The following is a 10,206-nucleotide window of genomic DNA, read 5'->3' as shown; positions in this document are numbered from 1 at the left end:
CATTTTTGTTTTTCAAATATGCCCTGATTCTAAGAGGGAACATCCTGTTCCTTGTCATCTTCACTTCAGCAATGCATCTTTTGCTGGGTGCTATATCCATGATGGTGCATACATCATTTTTAAAGAAAACATTGTACCCCTTATGGACAAGCTGCCCAATACTCAAGAGGTTACATCTCATTCTGGGGACATAGTAGACATCTGCTATGGTTTTCCTTTCTCCTTGCTTTGTAAGTGTTTTTACCTCCCCTTTTCCCATAACAAAGACTTTACTATCAGTACCAAGTGTAACTTCTAATTTCACATTTTTATCTAGGGCAGAAAAGAAGGCTATGTTTCTGGTCATGTGGTTGCTGCAACCTGAGTCTAAAAACCATATGTCCTCACTATGTGTTTCAGCCATGTTATAAGCTAACAGGACATTGTCTTGACTACTGTTTTCTCTTGTAACATTTGCATTTTGTCTGCTGTTCTTATCATGCTGTTTCTTTCTACAATCACTAGCATAATGTCCATACTTTTTGCAGTAATAGCATTGAACATTAGATTTATCATACCTTTGTCCTTGAGCATGATGTTGTCCTCCTTGTTGACTGCTGCTTTGGCCTTGGTTCTGATTTGGATTGCTGCCTCTTCCTTGTGCATTTGATGGGTTGTTCCTTCCACCTCTGTTCTGGCTTCTGCCTCTTCCTCTTCGGTTTCCTCTTCCTTGACCTCTTCCTCTTCCAAAGGACATCTGGGTCTTGAAGGCTTACTCAAGAGATGAGTTTTCATTCCTACTCAACCTCTGCTCATGTGTTATCAGTGATGCATGCAGCTCATCAACTGAATAGTTTGAGAGATCCTTTGTCTCTTCAATGGTGGTGACTATGGCATCAAACCTTGAGGGTAAGACCCTCAATATTTTCTCCACAATCCTTCTATCTTCAATGGTTTCTCCATGAGTTCTCATTTGTGCGATTACACCTATCACATGAGTGAAGAATGAGTCAATGTTATCTGACTCCTTCATGCACAGGTTCTCAAAATATTTTCTCAGCAATTGTAGTTTTGTTGTCTTCACTCTCTCCATGCCTTGATAGGCTGTCTTAAGGGTTTCCCATGCTTCATTGGATGTCTTAGTTGCTGCTAACCTTCGAAATAGACTCTGGTCTACTGCTAAATACAACAACACACGGGATTTTGAATCCTTCTTCCTATTGCTCTTCAGCTGATCCTTCTCTCCCTGAGTTAATGCATTGAACTCAGTTTCATCTACTGGTTCTTCAAAACGATCTTCAACTATTTCCCATAAGTCTTGGGAAGCAAGCAGGTCTTTCATAGTTATTGACCAGTAGTCATAGTTCTTCCCATTAAACTGTGGGAGCTGGGTATTAAACATACCCATACCAGTGCTTGTGCTGGCCATTCCTTGACTGTGTATTTAAAAAACTGACTGTTTCTTTCAGCAGCAACACAAAGAAAAAACTTTGAGAAATACCTGAACCCTTCGTTGTTTGAGTCTTCTGTCTGCCTGAGAAGTTTTGCTACAGCAACAACCTTCTCCCTTCAGCTTCTTTAACTTCTTTTAAGAGCCTAAGCCTGCTCTGATACCACTGTTGGGTATTTTTGATGCAAAATACCAAAAACAAATAATATAAAACACAAGAGAGGCAATGCTCTGTTTTATCTCCACAGGATCTTTTTGTGCACAGGGAGGTTAAAAAAAATTTCACTGAGGAACAGAGTATTTCACCACCATAAAAGATTTCTATTCATTAAAACAAAAAAAACATTTACTCTGTCTCCATATGAGAATTTACACTGCTGGAAAAATTCCCATTAACATTTACTGCTGTAAAACCTCCATTCACATTTACTGGTGTAAAACTCTTTTTACACGCTGCTGTAAATCAAAAACAAATTACATTTGCATCCAAAACAAATGCGCTCATGGATATTACAAAACCTTCAGCACATAAAACATTCTCATTTCACCTTGCGTTTTCACCGTTCCATTACAAAAGTAAAAACTGAAGTATATCTTGTGCACTGCTGTGCATACATCTCTGGTTCCTTTTCCTGCTGCCAACACACATTGTCTTTACCTCCCGTGTGCAACAACCACATTATAAAATTCAACACACAAAACATATATACGAGCTCCCCTTTTTTTTGTATTTCATTTTAAAAAAACGACCATACCTATCTTTAAATGCTCCATACCTTTTACATAAAAAAACTTACGTGCTATATAAAAAAATATATATTGAAACGTGCCCATACCCATATTTAAAAGGGCCACCTAAATCTACGTATCAATATTAAATTCCATAACTCTTCTTCTACGGCCATCAAACTCAAAAAATTTAATCCACGCAACCCTTTTAATGCTCCTCGTATGCAGCTTTGGTGGATCAACGGTGGAGAGCGATGGAGTAAATCCGACGGTGGATAACGATATCGGAAGCCACTTTAATGCTGAGCTTTACCTCCCGATATGTCAGAGATGCTGATGTCAGGTGAGAGCCACGCGTCTTCACCAAATCGCATCGGAGCCAAAAATACGGAAACTGCTTTTTGCTGGATGGTGGTGCGATATGCTCTGGGCGGTTTTGTGGTTTCGTTTGGTGGTTTTTGGAGTAGTACGTGCACATTGAAATTACATTTTCAACAGTTTTCCACTGGCCCTAGTCCAGCTCAAGAAACTCTTCCAACAACTTCTTGCTATAACTGTACAAAGTCTTGTTCATGTGTGTTTTCTTCTATGTATTGGTGTTGTTTTCCTCTCCTTGGCGAGTTTCCCAAAGAAAATGAAAAAAAATCCCTCTTCCTTTCTTTTGGGATCTTTTATCCCTTTTAAAAGGATGGGAACACCAACTCCCATAACTGTTTGAGAGTTATTTAGAATTTGTTTAGGGTATTTCGAGAACTTCCAAGACTTTGATAATTTTATTAATTAAAATAAAAATAAAAATACTAGTTTCACTAATTGTTCCATATCCATTGGACTTGTCCTTTTTTAAGTGTTAGTTTGTAAATGGAAAGAAATAATTAACAAACATTAAAAATAAGAAACTAATTATTTACATTTATGGGGTGCTACATTTTTTTTCTTTTTAAAGTTGATATAAAATCATATTAAATCTTTGTGGACATTGAGATATTTTATTTTTGATTGAGAATAAGTGGAATATTTTTACTATATTGGATTGTAATGTAAAAGAAAATAGAGTGCCTATAACCAATGAGGTTTGGATTATTGATGTCTTATAATTATTTTAATTAAAACTAACCAGACATGCATAACCCACATTTCTTTTCTATTTAAAAATTTTTATATTTATTTAAAAATAAAAAACATGTCAACTTTAAATTGAGCACCAACGCAATCATAACCCGTAAAAACACAATCATTACCTTCATAAATTAACCTTCATAAATTGTAAAAAAATCTAAATAATGATCCAATATAAAATAAGTAATAATAAATTTATTTATCTAAAATACTATTTTAACCTTAAACTTAATTGGAAACATTTATTTTTACTTTTCAATTTTTTTTAATCTTCATAATATTTACTAACACATTTTTTTAATCTTCATAATATTTACTAAATCATTAACCTACAACGGTGGACTCGGAATACGAATGCAGCTTTTGCAGATTGTTATTGTGGCTTTTATGATGGAAACAACAACCGCGTATCTTCTTTCAAAACTTTCTTTGGCGTTCTCTATTGAGTGTCAAATTTTCTTTCTAGTGGCTGGAATCTGGTATTTTTTTTTTTTTTGAAGTTTGGTAAAATGTTTGAATCTTAAATTTTTTTTGGAAATTGAATTAGTATTATTAAAAATCTATCAATATTTAATTAGTATTATTAAAAATCTATCAATATTTAAAATTTTTAAACTTACTGTTATAATTAAAATTTAGAAATTCCTTTATTAAAATTGTGCCAAAATTTCTATGATTTTTTAGTCAAATTTAAACTCATAATTTTATTTTCTCATATTTGTTTTTTCTAATCCCTGCAATTTTCTCATATTTATCTTTTCTAATCTCTGCAATATATTAGAGTATTAGAGGTGTATAGTGAGAATATCATTCCGAATAACACTTTCTCATATTTATCTTTTCTAATCTCTGCAATGTATTAGAGTATTAGAGGTGTATAGCAAGAATAACACTCCAAATAAAACTTCCAAAAAGTCCCACTAAAAACAACTCAATAAAGTATAATTAATCGTATTACCGGAAAATAATGCTTCAATTAATGATTGTCATGTAAAATCTTTTAATTACTTCCCATCATGGTTTGTAAAATGAAATTTTGACTTTCTATTTTCTACATAATGTCTAATTCTATCGATCTAACCAATATTTACATTTGCTTTTCACTACAGACGTTGGTTCATGATCAACATTTAATTTTTCTTGTCAGGACTTATATTTGAACAATATCATTAATCGTTATTGTTGTGCCCTACTCTCCCACTTGAACCTAATGGAAGGTTGTTGAATGGAATCATAGTAATTAACTTTTGCGATGGTACTATTGATGGCTTCATGAACCCTTCACTATCGATTTATTTGTGACCTACTCCTCCACTTGGACCAGAAGGAATTTTGTTGATCTTCAATGTATTAGCCACATTACTTGTCTTCATCTTCGCAGGGCCAAAGTAATTAGCGTATTTGTCACCTACTCCTCCACTTGGACTGGAAAAAAGTTTATTCTTTAATATATCTCTCATGTCATAATCTCCATTAGGAACATTATGATAATCACATGGATTTTTATCAACTCGGGATGTTACAACATTCCTTCTATTGAGAACTCTAACTGCGGCTAAAACCAAAATGAAGAAGAGAAACAAGTTGCTTGTCTTCATGGCCCGTCTTCGATAATCATACATCATATTGATGATGTTATTGCTAGTTTTTCTCACCACATCAATCAATCAAAATGTAATGTAATGAAAATAGTAGTATATTGATCTTCTATTCAAGACAACATAAGAAAGCTCTAGATGGCACCAAGAATACAACTTCTCTTAGAAGTGGCTATTATTGATCAGAACTAATCCTAACGGTTATCAGCTGAAGTTGAGAGAAATCAGGAGGAAGATATATTACAATGGGAAGGACAATGTATTTATATAGAAAATGGCAAGGCCAAGGACACAGAAAAGAGGTATAAATCCATGAATTAACATATTCAGGTTGAATGGTTGACTAGACAGAGCTGTTGAGAAATCAAAGCATGTAAAAGCATGGAAAATTTCATCCCAAGTTTCTCTATACCTGACTGATTCCTTAAATCCATCACTTACTCGCTTTAAACTGGGACAAAATTTTACTTCCACATCACAAGACAACTTGTATGAGTTAACTAAGTTAGTTTCACTTAGTTGTATCAATTAATGTGAGTTGAGGGCCTAAATTGAGTAATGTAGAGTGGTCTATAAATTATAAGATCCTAGGTTGATTTTAATTTGAGTTGTAATAATTTAATTCAGTTAAGCTGAGTTAAAGTCAGTTAAACTAGTTCCAATTGTTGGAGGAACTAGTAGGAGGTCTAGTAGTGGGGTGCAACTTCAGTGTTCAAATAGTTAATTGATAAATTAGCTATAATTAACTCATGCATACATGAAATTCGAGTTATCCAGTTGAGATTGGAGTTCAAGGGCAGTGTACTATCAGTTATATAATTTTCTGAGATGTGCAGATGGTGCATGTAGTCAAAAAAGGGCCTACAAGATTGCTTAATTCTAATTGGGAATTTCACTAATTAATAGGGGGCTAAATCCCAAGGAAACAGGGCAAGGAAATAGGATCTTAGAAGGCACAAAAATTGGTTAGGTATTGACCGAAGGTAACATGTGAAGCTATGAGATGGATTATACCTGTGAAGAGATTGTTCAAGATTGAGCAAGCGTTGTAGTTCTTCTCTATTTTTTGAATAATGAAATGTAGATAGGAATGTGTTTTGAGAAATTTCTTTCCCCTTGTATAATCTTTGAGAATATGTGATTAAAATTTGTCTCATGTTTATGTTGTGATTTCTCTATCATTTAACTGTTTCCTCTCATGAGTAGAGTAGATTCAAGTCTTTTGTTTTAGCAAATTACATAAGAAATTTGAATCTATAAGTAATTTCTACATGGTATTAGAGCTAGAATCATATTAGACAAGAATTTGAAGTGTGTGGAGGAGGTTTGAATTACAATATCAAAGTTGCAGGTTTTTTCCAAGACTAAGAAGATGACTTTTGTTAGACTCGGGCTCGAGTATGATCTAGAGGGAACCATTATACCTGTGAAGAGATTGTTCAAGATTGAGCGAGCACTGTATTTCTTCTCTATTTTCTGAATAATGAAATGCAGATAGGAATGTGTTTTGAGCAATTTTTTTCCCTTGTATAATCTTTGAGAATATGTGATTAAAATTCGTCTCATGTTTATGTTGTGATTTCTCTATCATTTAACTGTTTCCTCTCATGAGTAGAGTAGATTCAAGTCTTTTTTTTAGTAAATTACATAAGAAATTTGAATCTATAAGTAATTTCTACATGGTATTAGAGCTAGAATCATATTAGACGAGAATTTTAAGTGTGTGGAGGAGGTTTGAATTACAATATCAATGTTGCAGGTTTTTTCCAAGACTAAGAAGATGACTTTTGTTAGACTCGAGCTTGAGTATGATCTAGAGGGAACCATAAATTGTATGGCATGCAAGATCCGTATGGAGGTGGTTAAATAATAATGGGATACCTGATTACATGAAGACAAATGTAGTAAAACCCCCAACTGTTGATGCCAAGGATCTCGCTCAGTGGAAGAAGGATGTAGCTAAAGCGAGGAGGATCATATTGGAAGGAGACAAATGGGAAAGAACCTCCTTTCCCGATGTGGAAAACACTGAACGACTTGTTTGAGAAAAATAGTGACCACAAGAAGGAGGAATTGAAGAACAAGATTCATAGCATCAAGATGCAAAAGAATGACATAATTCTTCAATACTTAAGCAAGTTTACACATTGTCGTGATGAACTTGGCGACATCAATGTGACTGTCCCTGAAGAATATTTGGTAGCTCTAGCTCTATAGGGTCTTCGCAAGAGATGGCATAGTTATTAGGATTTTTTGAATGGTAGATATAAATTATTGAGTTGGGAGTGGTTATGGTGCGATCTAGTGCAGGAAGTAAGGTAGGACAACTGAGATGGGGCCTCATCTAAAGGGGAGGAAGAGGACCTTACATTAGTCATCAAAGGAAAGAAAGCTGAGAGAAAGAAGTCCCAAGGATAGGAGGGAAAGAAGTCCCAAGGTTAGGAGGGAAAGAATAAATACTTTTCCAACATCAAGTGCTTTAACTGTAATAAATTCATGCACTGTGCCATGAAATGTACACATAAGAAGGCAAGCAAGAAGAAGCCTGCAGTAGAAACAGTAGTTGAAGATCTAGATTCACAATTCAAGCTAGATTTTACTCTCATTGCATGCATGGAAAGTAGAATAATAGGAAGCACGTGGTATATCAATAGTGGTGCCTCATTCCATATGACAGGGAATAGAGATCTCTCAGGTGATGTGGAGGAGAAAGACCTTAAGAAGAACATTGAGTTTGGAGACGAGGAGATGCGTAGTGCGACCAATATCAGTACAATTACTCTTTAGAGGGAATTTGACTCCCCTCTTAGACTCAAGGATGTGATGTTTTTTCTGGGTCTAAAAAATAATCTTGTTTTCGTCGTAGTATTGGAACACCATGGATACACTGTGATATTTAGAAAAGGAAATGTTTTCCTTAGAAACATCACCATGGGACAAGTGAAGCAAATCAGTGTGTGATTCATCACTTGAGGTAGAATATCCATGCAAACCCTTCAGGAGTAAGGCAAAGGTTAGAGACTTGGTGGTTGAGAGGGAGCATAATTTACCTCTAAAAATGGAGCCTCAGAAGTAGCCTCACAGGTTGTGGAGTAGCAACAGTTGGAGAAGCAAGAGGAAGATAGAGTGGAAACTTCCACTCAAGCAGATACTTCCAATAGGGAGAAATTTTGAGCCAAGTGGGCATAGAGAGATCATGTGTCCATACCTCTAAGTGTGAGGTGGGGCGATGTGAAGCAATAGTCCCAAGAGTTGTAGAAATTTGGGCAGGGTCCATTCAAGTGTTTTTGTCTCATGGAGCCCATAATATTCAACAGCAGGAGCATCAATGTCATTTAAATATTGCAGAGTGCAGAGCAGTGTTGACAATAAAGCAGCAGTCTTAGTAGCATAGTCAGTAGAAACACATTTTTCCTAGTAGACAGTTATAGATTGATTCAATGATTATTTTACTTTTTATTGTTTTATGCTTTTCAGTTGTAGATGTTGCAGTAGCAACAACAATAGTGAGAAGTTTTTCATGAAAAACATTCCAAATGTGATGTATCGGGGTATATGTGAATCCCTTTCTTGTTGAGAGGGAGCATTGAAAATGGAAACAAGAAAATCCTGATTTAATTTTCCCTTCAATTAAATTAGGAGAAAATTGTAATTCCACATCGTAAGACAACTTGTATGAGTTAAGTAAGTAAGTTTCACTTAGTTGGATAAGTTAATTCAATTTGAGGGCCTAACATGTGTCATATAAAGTGGTCTCGAAATTTTAGGAGCCTAGGTTGATTTTAATCTGAGTTGTAGTAATTTAATTGAGTTAAAGTTAGTTAAACTAGTTCCAACTATTGGGGGAACTAGTAGGAGGTTTAGCAGTGGGGTGCATCTTCAATGTTCAACTAGTTAATTGATAAATCAAGCATAATTAAGTCATGCATGCATGAAATTCAAGTTACCCAGTTGAGATTTGAGTTCAAGGGAAATGTACTATCAATTGTATATTTTTCCGAGTTGTACAAGTGGTGCATGCAGTCAAAGAATTGCGCAATTCTAATTGGGAATTTCCCTAATTAATAGGGGCATAATTCCAAAGGAAATAATGAAAGGAAATAGGACCTTGGTAGGAAGAATAATTGGTTAAGTTTTGACTAGAGGTAGCTTATGAAGCTGTGAGATAGATTATACCTGTGTAGAGATTATTTAGGATTAAGCAAGCATTGTATTTCTCCTCTATTTTCTGACTAATGCAGTACAGATAGAAAGTGGTTTCGATCATTTTCTTTCCCCTTGGATAAGTATATGAGCATATGTGATTTAATTTTGTCTCATATTTATGTTTTTATTTCTCAATCATTTAATTATTTCCGTTGGTGAGTAAAGCATATTCAAGTCTTTTGTTTTATAAAATTCCATAAGAATTTTGAATCTACAAGGAATTTCTACATCAAAAGCATCCAAAAACTTCAAATATCATTCTTTTGGGTAGGATTTGATTTGAAGCACAAATTTCCTTTAGCCAAATGGGAGAAAATTTTCCCTTCAAATCAAAAAGGAGGGCTAGTTTTGCATGATCCAAAAGTAGACAACAAATTCCTAGGTGCTAAGATATGGTGGCAGATGAAATACAATACTGAGTCACGGGCTATTCTATTGCACGTCAATATCCTAGGGGAATAAAAAATAAATATCTCATCTGTCTTTCCAATCACACATCGGGATCCATGATCTGGAACTTAACCAATCTAAACAAAACCATGGTCTGGATGCATAGTTTATGGGAAATCTGAGATGGCTAAACAACAAGATTATGGACTGATTCCTAGTAGTAACTTCCAATCTTGATAAATGTCCTCACAACTCTTCTAAATCAAGCTCTCCCCCAAAAAACATGGAAAAAATTGGTTCGTCATCAATGGATTGATAACGTAGGAACATTAGTGTTACACAAAATATTGTCACCATGACTTTCTGCAGTTAGTGTGAGTCTATCGCCACTCATATTGTCCTCCTTTGCAAGTCTCAATCCTCAGCTCTTCATGTCAAGCTTTAAAAGTGAGAGAAAGTCCTTGAAAATCAATAAAACTCTGGTTCTGCACTTTCTGTTACCATTACCTACGGTCCCGCGCCCCTTGGTCATGTTACCTACAGACCTGCCTGCTTTGTCTTTAAAGGAGTGGGTGCAGACCCCTGTAAAAGTAAAAAAGGTGCAAGTTTATTCTTAAAAACTCACTTTGGGTTAATTCTGGATGTTTCTAGAAGAAATCTTGACGTGGTTGGTTTACTCCTAGGTGGTTCATGCATCCCATAACTAAAGGAGCTAACCCCTTGATGAGAGGAGCT

The sequence above is a fragment of the Pinus tabuliformis genome, chromosome 2_2, assembly GCF_031772625.1.
Source record: "Pinus tabuliformis cultivar Carrire ecotype Pingquan chromosome 2_2, CPIR1, whole genome shotgun sequence".
NCBI classification, from domain to species: Eukaryota; Viridiplantae; Streptophyta; class Pinopsida; order Pinales; family Pinaceae; genus Pinus; species Pinus tabuliformis.
Note: the sequence above shows the minus strand (reverse complement) of the source record.